The following is a 19,132-nucleotide window of genomic DNA, read 5'->3' as shown; positions in this document are numbered from 1 at the left end:
CATAATGCTACGGAAGTCGGCCATTTTTCTCAATATCCAAAAGCATATTGACGAAAATGGCCGACTTTCTTATCTCGTAACTCCACACCGTAAATATAACAAAGACGCATGGTTCCAGTTTACCCATCTGTACCACGGCGATGTTTTTATCGACAGCAGCATACACTGACAACTTAAAAAGCTGTTTCAACAACTGTGTTATGAAATCGAATGCACTTGGAGTCAGTTTTTCTTCCAAAGTCAGAAAGCGTGTAGCGGTGTGCATGTCTGCGCGAACATGATGCGAGTAAGAAGTTTGTCTGCTATCAAAACCTGAGATCAACGCATCGACGCAAAAACTGTCATTTTGTAAGTTTGGAACAACAAATCAAGGTCAGAACAGCTATATAATCGCTATTGTGTTTTCAGCGTAGCAATGGGGTCCGATATTTAGACTCGAACAAGTATAATGCGACTCGTCTTCGACTCGTCGGCATTATACTTGTCTCGTCTAAATATCGGACCCTATTGCTACGCTGAAAACACAATAGCTGTTAATAATTTGGTTGATGATTTCCAAGCGTAGATTATGTTTCGTGTTTTTGTGTTTGTTTTTGTGTCTCATTCTCTTCGTGCTGTTTGTGAAATGACCTGTGTTCGTATAAAGCAGAGAAGTCCCTTGTGAGGTATGCTGGGTGGAGAAAAAGAAACCACAAAAAATCGTTCATTCTTAATTAATCCATTACCTTCAACAATAAAAAGAAATGTTATCTATGTGTAAGTGCGTGCTGTCCTTGTGTTGGTGAGTACAGATTGCATTTGTTTTTAAACTGTGTTCACCTCACCCACAGTCTTTTTTTCATTTTCATTTTCATTTTCATTACTTTATTGTCCCATCGCTGGGAAATTCGGGTCGCTTCCTCCCAGTGGAAAGCTAGTAGCAACAGAGTCGCGCTACCCAGGTGTATGCGTGTTTGCAGAATGACCGAGGTCTTTAACGTGCCACTGTGGTGACACGGGGGTGGAACTTTTCTTTCTTTATTTGGTGTTTAACGTCGTTTTCAACCACGAAGGTTATATCGCGACGGGGGGGGGGGGGGGGGGGAGTGGACCATGGATATCGTCTCTGAGTCTGCACATATAGTTGACCCGTGTCCGTCCCGGCCCGGATTCGAACCTGCGATCTTTGGATCACAAGTCCAGTGCTCTACCAACTGAGCTACCGGGCACCCGAAATGACAGAACTTTCTTTCGTTCCATCGTCAGATATTCGTCACAACAAGCCTGACGTGATCAAAAGATAAAACTCATACATTGTCGGTGAGGGTCATGGCCTCTTAGTCATTCTAAGTCATTCTTCAAGAGATAGGAAAAGGAACAGCGGTGACTGAGTCATTCTACAAGAGATAGGAAAAGGAACAGCGGTGACTGAGTCATTCTTCAAGAGATAGGAAAAGGAACAGCGGTGACTGAGTCATTCTACAAGAGACACCAGTTCTATTCGTAACGCACGGTCGCTATCATCCTGACGGACAGACCAGATCAATGCCTCACCATTAGCACAAAGCGGAAGTCGTCATCACCTGACTCTATGGCTTCCTCAGCCAATCAACAGACCCCGGTCGCCAGTGCTTGTCTCCCAGTTGCGCTATATAAATGCTCATTTATTATTATTATTATTTCCCCCCCCCCCCCCCCCCCTAGAAACTGTACACGGGAAATTACCACGGTTGATCTTTTGGCAGCGAGAGAGATAACGAAGCGATGGTTGACGAATATTGACGCCAAGGTCAACGATTGGTCAATTCTGACAGAAGGCGTGATATATGAATGGAGGGAGGTCGTTTGCTTGCTATATTCCTGGCTTTGAGTTTTTAGCGTGATGGTAGGATCTGCATCGCGACCGTGGTTGCCGGTCAATCGTGGCTGTGTGATATGGATCAAAAGCGCTGATTTGTAGGAGTCGTGAATAATCCGGCGAAGGACGCTGCATGGAATGAGGGTGAGTGTCTGGTCAGGCGTTGAGTTATACGATGACACGCGTGTGCACACATTCAGAGTGACAGCCTCTCGCGATGAGTGAAGAGAGGACATCGGTCTCCCCTGGCGTGGACTCACTGAAGCTGACAAAACTGCTCAAGCGGGTCTGATACACACCCAAAGCTTTAAACGACAGAAGAGTATGAAAAGGGGGGGGGGGGGGTCATGGCCGGTACATACTTCTATTAGGAAATATGTGTTAGTTAATCTGCTTATACATGTATGTATCAATACCTGTGTCCTTAAATCTGGCCAGGGTGATAGGTCCGCGAATTTGTTTTTGTCTCTTTTCATACCTTTATTTTTTGTATATGAGGTTTTCATTTAATTTTGAAATTATCTGTGTCTTTGTTTGTTTTTTGGTGTGTGTGTTTTTTTAATTGTAATGTATTATTTGCAATCCTGGCCGAACCTCCTTTAGAATCCTTCTCCGTGTCCCGATTTGGTGAATTCAGGAGACTAAGCTCTGGGAAAAGTGCTGGACCAAATCAGCTTTGCAAGCTTCCAAATCAAGGCGCCGCGGGAATGCAAATGATCTAGAGAATGGTGGCAGGCAATGCAAATAGATTGCATATTGCGCAAGACGTGTTCATTTCATTCGTAGAACGTGACTTATATGCAGTTGCAATATAAGAATGCGAGACAGCAATTCAGAGATGTTGGGATGACAGATGTGGAGAAAATAGTTCTTGGTGTTAAAAGCTCTGCGCGCAGCTGTCGTTTTGTCAGTGGATGTTATTTTGTTGTTATTTCTCTGGGGCGTCATTGTGTCTGAGTGTCTTGGAGGGGGTGGCGGTTGGGTGGGGGTGGGGGCTGTCTGTGTGTCTGCAGGATTTAGTTTTGCGTCGGCTATCGGCGAAACGCCTACCCTTTTTATATTTAGTCAAGTTTTGACTAAATATTTTAACATCGAGGGGGAATCGAAACGAGGGTCGTGGTGTATGTGCGTGTGTCTGTCTGTCTGTCTGTCTGTGTGTGTGTGTAGAGCGATTCAGACTAAACTACTGGACCGATCTTTATGAAATTTGACATGAGAGTTCCTGGGTATGAAATCCCCGAACGTTTTTTTCATTTTTTTGATAAATGTCTTTGATGACGTCATATCCGGCTTTTCGTGAAAGTTGAGGCGGCACTGTCACGCCCTCATTTTTCAACCAAATTGGTTGAAATTTTGGTCAAGTAATCTTCGACGAAGCCCGGGGTTCGGTATTGCATTTCAGCTTGGTGGCTTAAAAATTAATTAATGACTTTGGTCATTAAAAATCTGAAAATTGTAAAAAAAATTAAAAATTTATAAAACGATCCAAATTTACGTTTATCTTATTCTCCATCATTTGCTGATTCCAAAAACATATAAATATGTTATATTCGGATTACAAACAAGCTCTGAAAATTAAATATATAAAAATTATTATCAAATTTTTTTTTCGAAATCAATTTAAAAGCACTTTCATCTTATTCCTTGTCGGTTCCTGATTCCAAAAATATATAGATATGATATGTTTGGATTAAAAACACGCTCAGAAAGTTAAAACGAAGAGAGGTACAGAAAAGCGTGCTATCCTTCTCAGCGCAACGAATACCCCGCTCTTCTTGTCAATTCCACGGACACTGCCTTTGCCACGGGCGGTGGAGTGACGATGCTACGAGTATACGGTCTTGCTGCGTTGCGTTGCGTTCAGTTTCATTCTGTGAGTTCGACAGCTACTTGACTAAATATTGTATTTTCGCCTTACGCGACTTGTTTATATTTAGTCAAGTTTTGACTAAATATTTTAACGTAGAGGGGGGAATCGAGACGAGGGTCGTGGTGTATGTGTGTGTGTGTGTGTGTGTATGTGTGTGTGTGTGTGGTGTATGTGTGTGTGTGTGTGTGTGTGTGTGTGTGTCTGTCTGTCTGTCTGTCTGTGTGTGTGTGTAGAGCGATTCAGACCAAACTACTGGACCGATCTTTATGAAATTTTACATGAGAGTTCCTGGGATTGATATCCCCGAACGTTTTTTTCATTTTTTTGATAAATGTCGTTGATGACGTCATATCCGGCTTTTCGTGAAAGTTGAGGCGGCACTGTCACGCCCTCATTTTTCAACCAAATTGGTTGAAATTTTGGTCAAGTAATCTTCGACAAAGCCCGGACTTCGGTATTACATTTCAGCTTGGTGGCTTAAAAATTAATTAATGACTTTGGTCATTAAAAATCTGAAAATTGTAAAAAAAATATTTTTTTATAAAACGATCCAAATTTACGTTCATCTTATTCTCCATCATTTGCTGATTCCAAAAACATATAAATATGTTATATTTGGATTAACAACAAGCTCTGAAAATTAAATATATAAAAATGATTATCAAAATTTTTTTTTCGAAATCAATTTAAAAACACTTTCATCATATTTCTTGTCGGTTCCTGATTCCAAAAACATATAGATATGATATGTTTGGATTAAAAACACGCTCAGAAAGTTAAAACGAAGAGAGGTACAGAAAAGCGTGCTATCCTTCTCAGCGCAACGAATACCCCGCTCTTCTTGTCAATTCCACTGGCACTGCCTTTGCCACGGGCGGTGGAGTGACGATGCTACGAGTATACGGTCTTGCTGCGTTGCGTTGCGTTCAGTTTCATTCTGTGAGTTCGACAGCTACTTGACTAAATGTTGTATTTTCGCCTTACGCGACTTGTTTTCAAATCGTCGTCAACTTTGCTGTCATTTCGGCAGAGTTTGCAAACTTTTTCAATGTTTTGGCCATTTCGGAAAATAAATTGCAGAAGAAATGTATTCCCACCATCATCCGTAGCTGGATATTAACCGCATTAAGACACGCATACCATCACCCTTTGCTCACTTGAATAATCCGCATTAAGGGTGATCATTCGTTAAATAATGTTTGCTGAGCCTCTGTATCTGATAAATAAATCCTAGCAAAAACCCTGGGCTGCGTTCGAACCTCTGTCTAAACGGGCATACACGTAAAACTCCACTCGTGCAAAAACACGAGTGTACGTGGGAGTTATAGCCCACAAACGCAGAAGAAGAAAGAAGAAGAACTTCTGTCTGTGTGCCTGCCTATATCTTTTGTGAATATTTTCATTTCTGAGTCAATGACCGAGTCCGTGTGTGTGTGTGTAGGGGGGGGGGGGTGATGATGTGTGTCTGTTTCTGTCTGTGTACGAGGGTGTGTATGTACTAGCGGGCGTGCGTGTGTGCCCCTGTATCCCCCTTCCCTCCATACTACACTGTACTGTCTACTTCAATTGTACTTCTAAAGACCGAGAGATCCTAACGAGGAAAAACAAACTGTGAAGATTATGTTGATAGATAAAGGCCTGTTAGTACCGTGGACTGGGTGGCCGAGTGGTAACGCACTTGCGCTCGGAAGCGAGAGGTTGCGAGTTCGACCCTGGGTCAGGGCGTTAGCAATTTTCTCCCCCCTTTCCTAACCTAGGTGGTGGGTTCAAGTGCTAGTCTTTCGGATGAGACAAAAAACCGAGGTCACTTCGTGTACACTACATTGGGGTGTGCACGTTAAAGATCCCACGATTGACAAAAGGGTCAAAATTGTATAGGCATAGATAAAAATGTCCACCAAAATACCCGTGTGACTTGGAATAATAGGCCGTGAAAAGTAGGATATGCGCCGAAATGGCTGCGATCTGCTGGCCGATGTGAATGCGTGATGTATTGTGTAAAAAAATTCCATCTCACACGGCATAAATAAATCCCTGCGCCTTGAATATGTGCGCGATATAAATTGCATAAAAAAAATATTAAAAAAATAAAAAATAAAAAATCACTGCGCTTAGAACTGTACCCACGGAATACGCGCGATATAAGCCTCATATTGATTGATTGAGTGTACGTGAAAAAATGTCACTTGTAGTTACTGACATAAATCCGTATTAAAGAAAATAACCTTTCCCTGATGCGTTACAGTGAAAGTGAAACACACACAGACTGACAGGCAGACACGCACACACACATACACACACACACACACACTGTCACTTCCCCCCCCCCCCCCCCTCATACTAGTCATAGTGACCCATAGGATGAGGGCAAAAAGAGTGAAAGCTTCATCAGCACAAGTGCACTTTCGTAGGGAGCTCCAGAGTCTGGGTCATCAGGCTGCTGTTAAGTAAGACACTGTCATTTCCATGGCGACCCTTTGAGAAAAGTCAAGAAGTAAGGCATCGGTTGGTTCTCATTTTCGCGTCTCCTCTTGGGTTGAAAGACAAACTCCCTCTAGTGCAAACGATTCGGCTCACCATCTCTTTTACATGAGGTTAGGCAATCACTCCACTTGGACATATACCAAACCTCACCATCTCTTTTACATGAGGTTAGGCAATCACTCCACTTGGACATATCCCAAACCTCACCATCTCTTTTACATGAGGTTAGGCAATCACTCCACTTGGACACATACCAAACCTCACCATCTCTTTTACATGAGGTTAGGCAATCACTCCACTTGGACATATCCCAAACCTCACCATCTCTTTTACATGAGGTTAGGCAATCACTCCACTTGGACATATCCCAAACCTCACCATCTCTTTTACATGAGGTTAGGCAATCACTCCACTTGGACACATACCAAGACTCACCACCCCGACTGCTTTCTGTTCAGAATGGACATGTGTATATTTGTTCTTAAGCCACCAGTCACAAACACACACACCAACACACATTATGTTCTTAAGCCACCAGTCACAAACACACACACACACACACATTATGTTCTTAAGCCACCAGTCACAAACACACACACCAACACGCGTTGCTCTAATGGGAAAAGTTCAGCCGGCTCGAGCTCACGTTCCACCCACACATTGTGAACAAACACACACACATTGTGAACACACACACACACACACACACACACACACACACGCACACGCACACACACATGCACGCATACACACACACACGCACGCACACACACACACACACACACACGCACGCACGCACGCACGCACGCACGCACACACACACACACACACTTATGCGTCAGGAAGAAAGGTGAGGTCAATAGGGAACATTGAATGTTTTTTTCTTGGCCTTATGCTTGCAGCATGGTCTTTCAAAGTCTTCACTGACTTCAGTATAGAATCTTTGATTTGACAATAAAACCTTTGACTTTGAGTCTTGAGATTCTGTGTTCCTACCACCTACCACGTCAAAGAAGCCACTTACAACTGTACTCTGTCCAACACCTTCTATTAGCTTTTTCTTCTCTGGAACAGAGGGTCGGGTTGGTGTGTTAGAGAGGCGAGAGTGTCAGGCAAGGACTCTCACTATTGCCCTTACTCTTTTTTTCTCAGAAAAGCTAGCTACAACTTCAATCTGTCCTACACCTACACACAGTTTGTTCTTCTCTGCAGGAACAGGGTCAGTTTGGTGGGGTAGAGAGGTGAGAGAGTCAGAACTCTCACTATCGTCTTACTTTTTTTTCAAAGAAGTTAACTACAACTTCAATCTGTCCTACACCTTATATTAGCTTTTTCTTCTCTGGAACAAATGGTCGGGTTGGTGGGTTAGAGAGGTGGAAGTGTCAAGACTCTCACAATCGTCTTACTTTTTGTGTCGCTTTCCCAGACAGCAATCAGAAAGGTGACGCTGTCGTTAGATCATTACCTAAACGTCGCCTCAGGATCCCCGTTATGTCGCGTTGCTCTTTTGGCAAAAGTTCAGCCGGCTCGAGCTCACTCTCCACGCACTAAAGTACACCAACATATTGTGAACACACACACACACACACACAAACACAAGTAAACACACACATACACACAAACACACACACACACATTTTGAACACACGCACACACAAATAAACACACACAAACACACAAAACTTGACTAAATGTAAAAAGAAGACGGTTTGAAAGAAACTGCATGCATCTTAAGTAAGCAACTCCCTCCAACCCCTCTTAACCCCTAACCCCCCCCCCCCCCCCCAAAAAAGAGAAAAAAACCGCTGCTGCAAAAAAAAGTCTGAATCTCATGGCGCAAATTGCTGTCTCCGAATAGTTTAGTTGAGACGTTTTATTCACGAGACCGGTCGATTAGCTTTACTTTCGTGAATTAGCTCCTCTTTACAGTTTAAAAGCTTTGGGGCTTTCTAGATATGTGTATGTTTGGGGCTCTTTGAGCGAATGCACGCATGTTACTTATTTGTCTAGATTTGTTCAATGTTTTTATTTTTTCCTGGACATGGAAAACTGTGGCATTTGTTTTGTTTAGAGGGCAAGAAGTCGGTGTTGTTCCGTGTACTTTACAATACGGAGATTTTCTGTTATCTCTATCTGTCTCTGTCTTTCTGTCTGTCTCTGTCTCTGGTCTCTCTGTCTCTGTCTTTCTCTCTGTCTTTCTCTCTCTCTCTCTCACACGTGCGCGCACACACACGCACACACACATGCGCGCGCACACACTCACATACACACATCGAAACACATCCACACACACGCATAGACAGACAAACGGGCACACACACACCCAACACACCGTCCCACACACACACACACACACACACACACACACGCACACACACACGCACGCACACACACACACACATCCACGCACACACACACACACACCGGCCCCCGGCACACACACACACACACCCATGCACACACACACACAACACTGCCCTCCCCATCCCACCTCGCCTCCACCCCCACCCCCTGTGAATACTTGATTATTTTTTGTAAGTGGGTCACGGGGAGGAATAGACTGTGTGCACAGCACACACGACACAACGTCCACTAGATTCTATGCTGTCAAGTGTTCCCCACGACGGCTTTTTTCCCTTCACCGGAAGTGATCGATTTTCTGCATCGATTGGATCTTTATTCCCGTCCAGATTTTAAATATTTGAGGGTGGTGTCACTGCCTTCCTTCCACCATTAACACGGGCACGCAAGGTTAAGTAGATCGCTTTATTCTTCTTTTTCTACAGAACCCATGGCGTCGTAAAACTGAAACACAATGATAAAACCAAGTAAGGAATAGCCGATATAAAAATCCAGAAAAAAGTCCAATTCAAAACATGACACATGTCATGCGAGTTCCAGGTTCATCTCATACAACTGACACACAATAGTAAGAAGGACTGAGCATGAAATAGCTAAAAGAACAAGAAATTCCTCCGAGGTAGGAAAAACACCCCCGTCAAAGGGAAATAACCTTCTCAGTTGGTGGCAGTGACTGAGTGAGAATGGTTATTTCCCTTTGACCATTAATATGTCCCTGTATAAGTCCTTGTATAATTTTAATCCACCAATAACTCCCTAACCGTGTGTTTGACTAGTCCCAATTTTTGTAAGGACCGTCTCAGGAATGTATAGAACCTGTTCACCAAGTTTGGTGACGATCGGTCCGTTCATTCTTGAGATCTATATGCGAACACAAACACACAAACAAACAAACAAACACATCGACCGAAACCTATACACACCCCTATACCGGGGGTGTAATAAGCTAGGACAGAGTCCAACTCAAAACATGGCACACATTACGCGAATTCCAAGTCTGTATCGTCAACAAATGCAACATCAAGCCCGAGTACAAATCGCTGATGTCAGTATAAGGGAAATATCCCTTCTATATGTTACGGTAATTGAAGGTCATGAGGGTGATCTCCCTTGCCTCTCTCAAAAGGTATTGCTATCTGTACTTTTCGTTACTCATACTTACACTAAAAACAGACCAAACTAACTATGCCTCTGAGTTATGTGTCAGATAGAGTCCAGCCAAAAAAGACCTGGCACATGTCACGTGAAGCCCATGCCATGAACGATCCCGCAACAATATTACGAAAATATCCTTCAAGTTCGCATGTCCTGCAGGCATTACAACCACATTTGAGAGAGCAGTGAAAATATTCTACAAGACTACATACTTCGTTGGCTTTAAAAGTTATCTGAGGAAAGTAGCGAAACATTCTACAAAGATCACATACCTCGTTGGCCCTTTTAGTTATCTGAGGAAAGTAGCGAAACATTCTACAAAGATCACATACCTCGTTGGCCTTTTTAGTTATCTGAGGAAAGCAGCGAGGGTCAGTCTGTCTTGTTTGACGGCACCGGTCGAACTGAACTAGCAAAACGCGCTTAAAAGCTAGCTTGCATTCGGAAGTGCGCGTATCAATACATGTATCACAAGTAAGCTTAAAAAAGATGTTTCTGCATCCACATGGTAAATGCGACAAAGTTAAGACATGATCAAGTCATCGACTTAAAAAACACACTTCCAAGCCTTGCAAGTCTTTATGTAAAATTAATAAAAGCTGACGAACTATATTTGTATGCGGCGGACTACCAAAACGTCACGTTGAGTTTTTAGTGACGCGGCACAGGCGCCCGATTTACGAACTGCGGCAGCAACAGGTGGTGAAGTCACGCTGAGACGATTTGATTCAGGACATGCTGAAATCGTTGCTTTTAGTCGCTTTTGGTCTCCAAGGTTATAGGTTTATTACTTCATCAAATAAAGCCCACTTACTGCATGGAGATGAAGGGTATAAATAATGTTGCAATACCAAAATATGTAGCCCTTATTGTATCAATGTGTTAAAGATTTAATATCGAAGGCGCCATTTTGGAAAAGATTTCTGACGATTTGGACTTTAAACAGTTCAAGGGACACCCGTTGTACTGTCATATAGACACACCTGCAATGATTCAATTATTAAATCAAATTTGCTCAAAACTGCTTCAAAAATATGCCAAATAATTAAATGAATTTTAATCAGCGGTCGGTTTGCTTCGCCCAGCTCTCCTGTCAGGAGTCCGGACTTCTCGTCGTCATCATTATTTATTTAGTTTTCATAGCTACCCATTTGTCAAAGCAGAGCAAGAGCGTTGGATTGAGGAAGTCAAACCTACAGTCTAGCTTACACATGCAAATTCTTCGCAAGGGGAGGTGACCGATAACAGTGCTGCCCTCCCCCGTCGGTTGACGAAGCGGTGGTCCGACTCTCGGTGCGACCACAGCGAGTCATTGCGATCGACTCCTGGTCTCTTGCCATTTTGTTTTCCTTTTTTTCATCGTCATCCCTTTGTTGCTAGCCAGGTGTGCGCGTATTTATATCATTCTCCCGCACTTACGGCAGTGTGTCCGAGGTCTTTCATGTGCCATAGTGGTGACACGGACGCGGGACATTGTTACCGTCTCCGAGTCTGCACATAAAATTGACAAGTGTCCGTCGAGTTAGAAAAAAAAAAGTTTTAAATGCGTCATATGTCTCGCCTGATTCATGTCTAATTGTTCATCGTTTCTTCTGCATGTACGTAGTTCAAACATGCATCCTATCAACTGTTTCGTCAATTTAACCGCGTACTGCTCGCATGCATTGCGACCTTAGAGTGCTAGCAAGCTTGTGCTTATACGCAAAAGACTCAGTACGTAAATAGACAACTGCGGCGGCCTACCCCAAGAATAGCATCAGTCTGCCGTTCTTTTGCACTTAAAATCGTCACACTGTATTCCGACACTTTCCAAACTCGCTACCACCAGACAGGCCGACGTTAAAGAACAGGCTACCGTGGATTGGATTGGATTGGATTGGATATGATTTACAGTCCAGTGAGGTTGCCCTCATGGAAATTCGGGCTGCTTTCTCCCCGGGGAAAGCGAGCTGCCATACATACGGCGCTACCCATATTTTTTTTCTTTCCTGCATGCGTGTATTCATGTTTCCTGAGACTTTATGCCGTGTGAGATGGAATTTTTTTTTTTACTTTATTCCAAGTCCCACGGGTATTTGATGGACATTTTTATCTATGCCTATACAATTTTGCCAGGAAAGACCCTTTTGTCAATCGTGGGATCTTTAACGTGCACACCCCAATGTAGTGTACACGAAGGGACCTCGGTTTTTCGTCTCATCCGAAAGACTAGCACTTGAACCCACCACCTAGGTTAGGAAAGGGGGGAGAAAATTGCGGCCTGACCCAGGCCTGAACACGCAACCTCTCGCTTCCGAGCGCAAGTGCGTTACCACTCGGCCACCCAGTCCCAGTGGTTGCTCATATCCGCCGTACACGACTGCTGCAAAAGGGACTATATACTCTTCCATTACGACGCCTCTCGCATGCGATTTCTGGCTGACATAATGACAAAGTAATCAGGAGTGACTTCCCTTGGCGGATCACCTATCAGCGCGGGCTTCCGGCAAGGCATGTGGGTCAGGTGTCTGTCACTGGTTTGTTCTAGTTCGTTCTCTCTCATCTGACGGACGTGTTAGTTCAGTGATTTCGCCTCCAGCATGTGTGATTATACGAGTAATTGACAGTGGAAATGTTAGGCCTGAAATCGGTTAATATTATTGTTATCATAACTGTCAACTAACGGACTTGTTAGTGCAGGTCTCCCGTCAGTCTAGAGAAAATGTCTGACAGACGTGTTCGTTCAATGATTGTGCCTCCACCATAATTATGTGATTATTCGAGTACTTGACAGTGGAAATTTTAGGTCTGGATTTGGTTTATATTATTGTTATCATAACTTTCAACAAACGGACTTGTTAGCGCAGTTCTCCCGTCAGCCTAGAGCATAATGTAATTATACGAGTAATTGACATTGATAATGTTAGGCCTGAAATCGGTTAATATTATTGTAATCATAACGCTCAACTAACGGACTTGTTAGCTCTGTCGCTATTCTCCCGTCAGCCTAGAGCAAATACAATGCTAAAGTTATTCATTATCCTATAGAGCATACGTGATAATACGAGTAATTGACATTGATAATGTTAGGCCTGGAATCGGGTAATATTATTGTTATCATAACTGTCAAGACCGAAACGGACATGACAGCTCAGTTGTTGAACCCCAGCCATCCTAGAGCATGTATATGTGATTAGCAGAGTAACTGATATTACAGCGGTAAATGTTATTGATATCAACGCTCTCAGCTGACAGACAAGCTAGCTCAGTGGTACTGCCCCAACCATCTTGGATCATACATTTTGATTATGAAGGTAGCTGACAGTGCTATTACTGGGCCATAATGCGGTAAATATTATTGTTATTAATTAATCTCTGATTGACACGGTGCGTAAATGTTAACTCTGGGCAACGGAAGCGACGGGAATGATGGTGTCTGTGATATGAAATTAAGGTTTGCAAGAGTGCATGTGTGCAGTCTTGCTGGTATAATGTTTAACCTGAAGTTGTTAAATACCAGTTTTGTTAATTGATTTCTGAATGACTAGGTGAGTAAATGTTTACTTGGTGCAATGAAGCGAGGGTAGTGACGGGGTTTGTGAGATGAAACTTATATTTGTACTTGTGTGAATATCCACTTTTGCTGAATTAATGTTCGGCTTGAAATCGGTAAATACTATTGTCACGTCATTAAAATCACAAATGAGTGCGTGAGGACGCGTTTATTAAGCGCAATGAAGCCAGGGAGGGTGATGGTGATGGTGAACGTGAGATAATATTTATGATCGTAACAGTGCATATATGTGCAGTTTTAAAAACTTGCAGTGAGCTCCCCGAGACTGATAATAATGATAATAATAAATCACTTTTCTATAGCGCAAGTCCTGATTCACAGCTGCAAGCGCTTTACAATAAACACCTCACACACACACACACACACACACACACACACACACACACACACACATACACATACACATACATACACATACACATACAATATATATAAATCATGACATTAGAAAATACAAGCAAACAACTGATATTTATAAAAGTACGCGCGCGCGCAGGAGCGCATGTCTTCAGTATCTCGCACGTTATTTTCTACGCGATTATTCACATTCAGACAAGGCGTTGTTGAACAGCATCCGACTTTGTAGCCCCGACACAGTGAAAAAGGGATACTGTCTTTCGTAAGACTGAATTATGATACCCGACATAAATTCCTGTCCAAGTTTACAACACGTTTTATCTTGAACTTACTTAGAGCGAAAGAAATCAATCTGGCCACAGGACCAGACGATATATTTCATCTTGTGAGCAATACGTGAAGTGTGTCTGTACGTCAGCAGTAAAGAAAATATTAACAACCTGGCACAGTAAGAGCCAGAAAATATATAACGGCTTTTACCCAAATCTCGTTCAACATCTCGCAGCAAGCGTTATTTCCTGCTCCGAATGCGCATGCGCATTTCCAGGGCTTCATAACAATTGAATCAGCAGACGAATTAAGTGATCCGAGGGAAAGTCTTTTAACAGAGAAGGGAGCAGAAAAAAAGGCAGAAGAAAAATCAACCAAAATAAAACTACATTCAATAAGATTCCTCAACGAGATTTATTCGCCCTGGAATCGTCTAAGTTGCAGCGGAACGTCTTGGTCCAAATGAGACGAATGTCAAGGAGTGAGAAAAATGGCGTGCTTCCTTTCTCTAGGTAATGGGCACAAATAAACTAGAGGTTCTTGCAGAATGCTATTTCCTCTGGCAAGTGTTGCAGGCAATGATGAGGTTTTATGCGCCATCGGGGATCCAGTTAGGTAACGCTTGCGGTGAAACTTCCTAGAGCTTTGAAACACAATTTTCCCGAACAGGAAGAGAGAGGAGAAACAGAAAGAACAAAAAGAGCAGTTTCATGTAAAAACCTGTTAAAATCTACAATCACAAAGTAAGAAAGACAACAACTTCGCAAAATAGCACTTGCGTGTAAAAGTCTGTGACATCTGCAGTAACTAAATAGGAAAACATTATCTTTGCGGAAGAGCTGTTTCATGTCAAAGACACGTTAAGAAAACATGACACTAACGCACAAAACAAGGACACAAGAAATAACAACAAAGTGCAAGATAACATCTAAACATGTTTTCTCTGTGTTCATTCCCGTATTGTGACAGAAGTTGAGTTTTAAAATCACCATCATTGTTTTAGACGTTTGTGTCTGTTGTTTCACACACACACACACATACCTAAAGTGTGGATGGTTACCTAAGAGGCGGCACTGGGTGTAGTGCCTTTCTAGTGCACTTGCACTACAACAGCACTGGGTGCAGTACTCGCTCCGGCATCGAAGAATTTTGCACTAAAAAATGCACAAAATTTGACCTATTTCGTCGCCTATAGAGGACGGAAAGAATGTCATTTTGAACATTGTTATGACATTCTTTCCGTCAAAAAAGTCAATTTAACGGTGTTAAATGAAGCGACCATCCACACAATTAGGTTGCCATCCAGAGTTTAGGTTGCCATCCACGTGTGGATGATTGCCTTATGGTGATTTAGGCAACCAAACCTGTGGAAACGGGGGTACACACACACACACACACACACACACACACACACACACACACACACACACACACACACACCACAGAGAAAAGGGAAAGCATGCAATCCTCCCCGACATGCTACCCCCAAAACTGTTCTCTTTTTTCAGCCGTCTCATGATTAACAAAATGGGTCAAACTTCCTCCGAGTATTTCTTCTACGCGCATGTGAGATCATTCATCGAGGTAACGTCAAGGGTTCACAAACTGCCCCACCGGAAATTGTGCTCGGTGACATTGTGTTCTTTCCTTAATTGCTTCCTGGGCCGTGGTGCACGAGAAAGGTACCAAGCGGGTGGGAGCCAGCCGTGGTGTTGGATTGGTTGAAATTGAGAGTTGTTGTGATTTTAACCAATCAGACCCTGCGGTTTGTTCTCTCCCGTTTGGATGGCACCCACTTTCGGTTCGTGCACCCCAGCCAAGGTCTCAGCGTCCTCTTGATCAATTTCAAAGAATTGTTCATGAATAAATGAAATGTGTTTGTTCTTCAGGGAATCGTTACTTAAATCACCTGTTGTACTGTGCAGTGAAGTAGTACTTTTTGTTCTGTTTTTACTTGCAGTCATGTTTTGTCTAAATGTTTTAACGTGGACTTGGAATCGAGACGAAGGTGTGGTGTGTGTGTGTGTGTGTGTGTGTGTGTGTGTGTGTGTGTGTGTGTGTGTGTGTGTGTGTAGAGCGATTCCGAGAAAACTACTGGACCAATCTTCAGTTCCTGAGTATGATATCCCAATAGATGACAACACACACGAGGAAGGTCTTAGAATTAGTGTTTGAGCGTTCTATTTTTCAAATCTGAATCCTGTGCTTGGTAGTCATTTCAAACCGTGATATTCTCCAACCGCCTGTGTCTTTGTTTACATTATGCGAAGCGTTTTAGCCCTGTATGGCACGGAATATGCATGCGTTTTCTAGACTGTAGGTTTGACTTCCTCAATACAACGGTCTTAATCTGCTTTGACGAATGGGTTTCTATGAGGGCTAAATAAAGTATGATGACAAACAGAATCCTGCTCCTGACACAGGAGAGCTGGGCGAAACAAACGCTCGCTGGATAAAATTCATTAATTTATCTAGCATATTTTCGGAGCAGCTTTGAGCAAATCATTGCAGGTGTTTCTAAATCACACTACAGCGAATGTCCCTTGAACTTTGTAAGGTCCAAAGCGTCAGAAAACTTTCCAAAATGGCGCCTTCGGTGTTCTATCGTTAAGTTTACACAAGTCCGGATAATCTCATCCACCTCAAGCAGTGCCCCTGCGGGACTGCCAGCCAGACCACAGAACATCTGCTGCAGTTTTGTCCGCTCTATGAGGAGCTGAGAAAGAGGAGCTGGCCGCCCCCCACTCCCGTGGACCAAAACCTCTACGGTCCACCGGAGGACCTGCGGCGCAATGCCACCTTTCTCGCAGAGACTGGAATTTCCATTTGGTGGAAGAAAAGAAGAGGAATATTCCATCTCAGAGAATAAACAGATCTGTCCTGGTTGGCATAATGGATTGAATACGAAGGAAGGAATGTACGTTTAAAATAAAGATATCTCATTTCAGAGTTTGATGCAGGTATTTATGTCAATTGTCGTCGTTAAAAGGGTTGGAACATCAGAGAAGCTTTTGAAAACTGCAGTTTGTTGTTCTGTTCTGGCATGTAATCACATTATCAATCGACAAAAGACAGGCGCAAGAAATGTTCTACAAGAACACTTTCTCCGTGATCATGGGCGAGCGTTACGCTGACACCGCAACAGCACTGTCTTGTTCAAATTACACTTTAGGGATTTCTGATATCCTCGGTTTTGGGCGAACAAATCCCAACGCTCGTCTGTTTCTCCTCTTTGCAGTTATCAATGAGCAATGGCCTCAGGGCGATCTTCAAAGCCTGAAAGTTTAAAACTGTCACTCAAGCTTGAAATGTGTATGACTTCAGATCTCCAATGTGCTATCACAACTTTTATCGCAGCTTCAATATTCTCAGATGAAATGCAAAGACCGGATAAGCTGATCAAAGATTTTGAAGATAAAATAAAAGATATAATAATTATTTAAATCATCTAGTGAGGCAAAAAGCAGCTCATCCTATTACGACATTTTGACTCGGCAGTGAACTGGGGGAAACGAGTTAAAGGAACCCGGCAAGAGTAGTTTTTGATTTATCATTGAACACGGTTTTCTTCCGTTGTTTGTTGTGGCTTAGTTCCAAACGTGTTAAATCTTTTATTTGCAGATGTTCTTCTTCTTCTTTGTTCATGGGCTTAGACTCCCACGTTCACTCATGTTTTTAGCACGAGTGGAGTTTTACGTGTATGACCGTTTTTACCCCGCCATTCAGGCAGCATACGCCGATTTCGGGGAAGGCATGCTGGGTATTTTCGTGTTTCTATAACCCACCGAACTCTGACATGGATTACATGATCTTTTCCGTGTGCACTTGGTCTTGTGCTTGCGTGTACACACGAAGGGGGTTAAGTCACTAGCAGGTCTGCACATAAGTTGACCTGGGAGATCGGAAAAATCTCCACTCTTAACCCACCAGGCGGCAGCGACCGGGATTCGAACTCACGACCTCCCGATTAGGAGGCCGACGTCTTACCACCACGCCACTGCGCCCGTCTTGCAGATGTTCGAAATGTATCACAGGCTACGAGTCCAAGAAGGAAGGAACAAGAGAAGACAGTTAAAATGTATTTAGTTCAGTGGACTATTGGGGTGTGGTGCGTGGGAAAGTGCCTAACTGGGTGAGAACAAAGTGCTGTATCGGATTGATTAAAATCGAGATTTATTTTTTTAGAGAACTCGACCAATCCGACCAAGTGCTTGGGTCTCAGCTAGTTCGGCACTTTCTCCTGCGTAACTGGTATCTCTGCACACGAAAAAAAAAAGCACACAATGGGAACAATGTGTGTTCATGTTACTTACGTGTTGTATAGTGGTACTTGCGATGTGTGCATGGCCCCTCCGATGAGAGGACACCTCCTTTAAAAGGACACATTATCTTGTCCCTTTTTCTAAATGTATTCTCTACCAAAATATACCTGTCATGACAGGCCACCTGTAATGTAGGGACACTTTTGGATGGTCCGAAGGGTGTCCTTTCATCGCAGGTAGCGGTACCACTACAGCATCTCCATAGTATCTTACGTTGCCTGTTCTGGACTAAGGTCACTGGCCATGCGAATGGCATTGTGGGGCGAAACGTTGTCGTCGTTTACGTACTCTCCAGCTTGGCAAGAAGGGTGATTTCTGACCAGATCTTTGTTTACAGATAAAATTGGATTCTGAAATTTTCATATATATTCATTGACATTACGAATAGTAGGCAACGCTGTGGTTTTCACTTACATTTTAGAACTGGTTTTGACGAGCAGAAACACAAGCTGCAGCTTTTAAATTTACTAAAAATCCAAAGTTAATGTTTCTTCTTTTTGTTCCAGTATCTGAATGCAGCGTGCACCTATTTTGCTATGAAAGTTTCTGAGACATTTGTTTCGAAGAACAAAATACAAAACACATCGACAAATAAAGAAAACACAACAAACCTGATTACACAAGAACAGTGTTTACGACAATATGAAAGTGTTTATGTTTAGCAAAACACAAGAACGTCCTTTGAAATCGTTCATGGAAATGGGATTGTATCCCTATGGAATTGTCTCTAATTGCTTTTGGAAGGTCACTTCAATTCATCCGACAATTTAAACTCATTTCAATCAATCTAAAACAATTCGAGTGTAACAAAATCAACCATACAGATAAATGGGAGAGGAGATTAACACCAAAAAATGACGAGAAGAAAACAGTGCAACAACAGAAATTAAAACGGTCGATCATTCCGATTTGACAGAAAACAT

The sequence above is a fragment of the Littorina saxatilis genome, linkage group LG10 (assembly GCF_037325665.1).
Source record: "Littorina saxatilis isolate snail1 linkage group LG10, US_GU_Lsax_2.0, whole genome shotgun sequence".
NCBI lineage: Eukaryota > Metazoa > Mollusca > Gastropoda > Littorinimorpha > Littorinidae > Littorina > Littorina saxatilis.
This window is presented reverse-complemented; position numbering follows the sequence as displayed.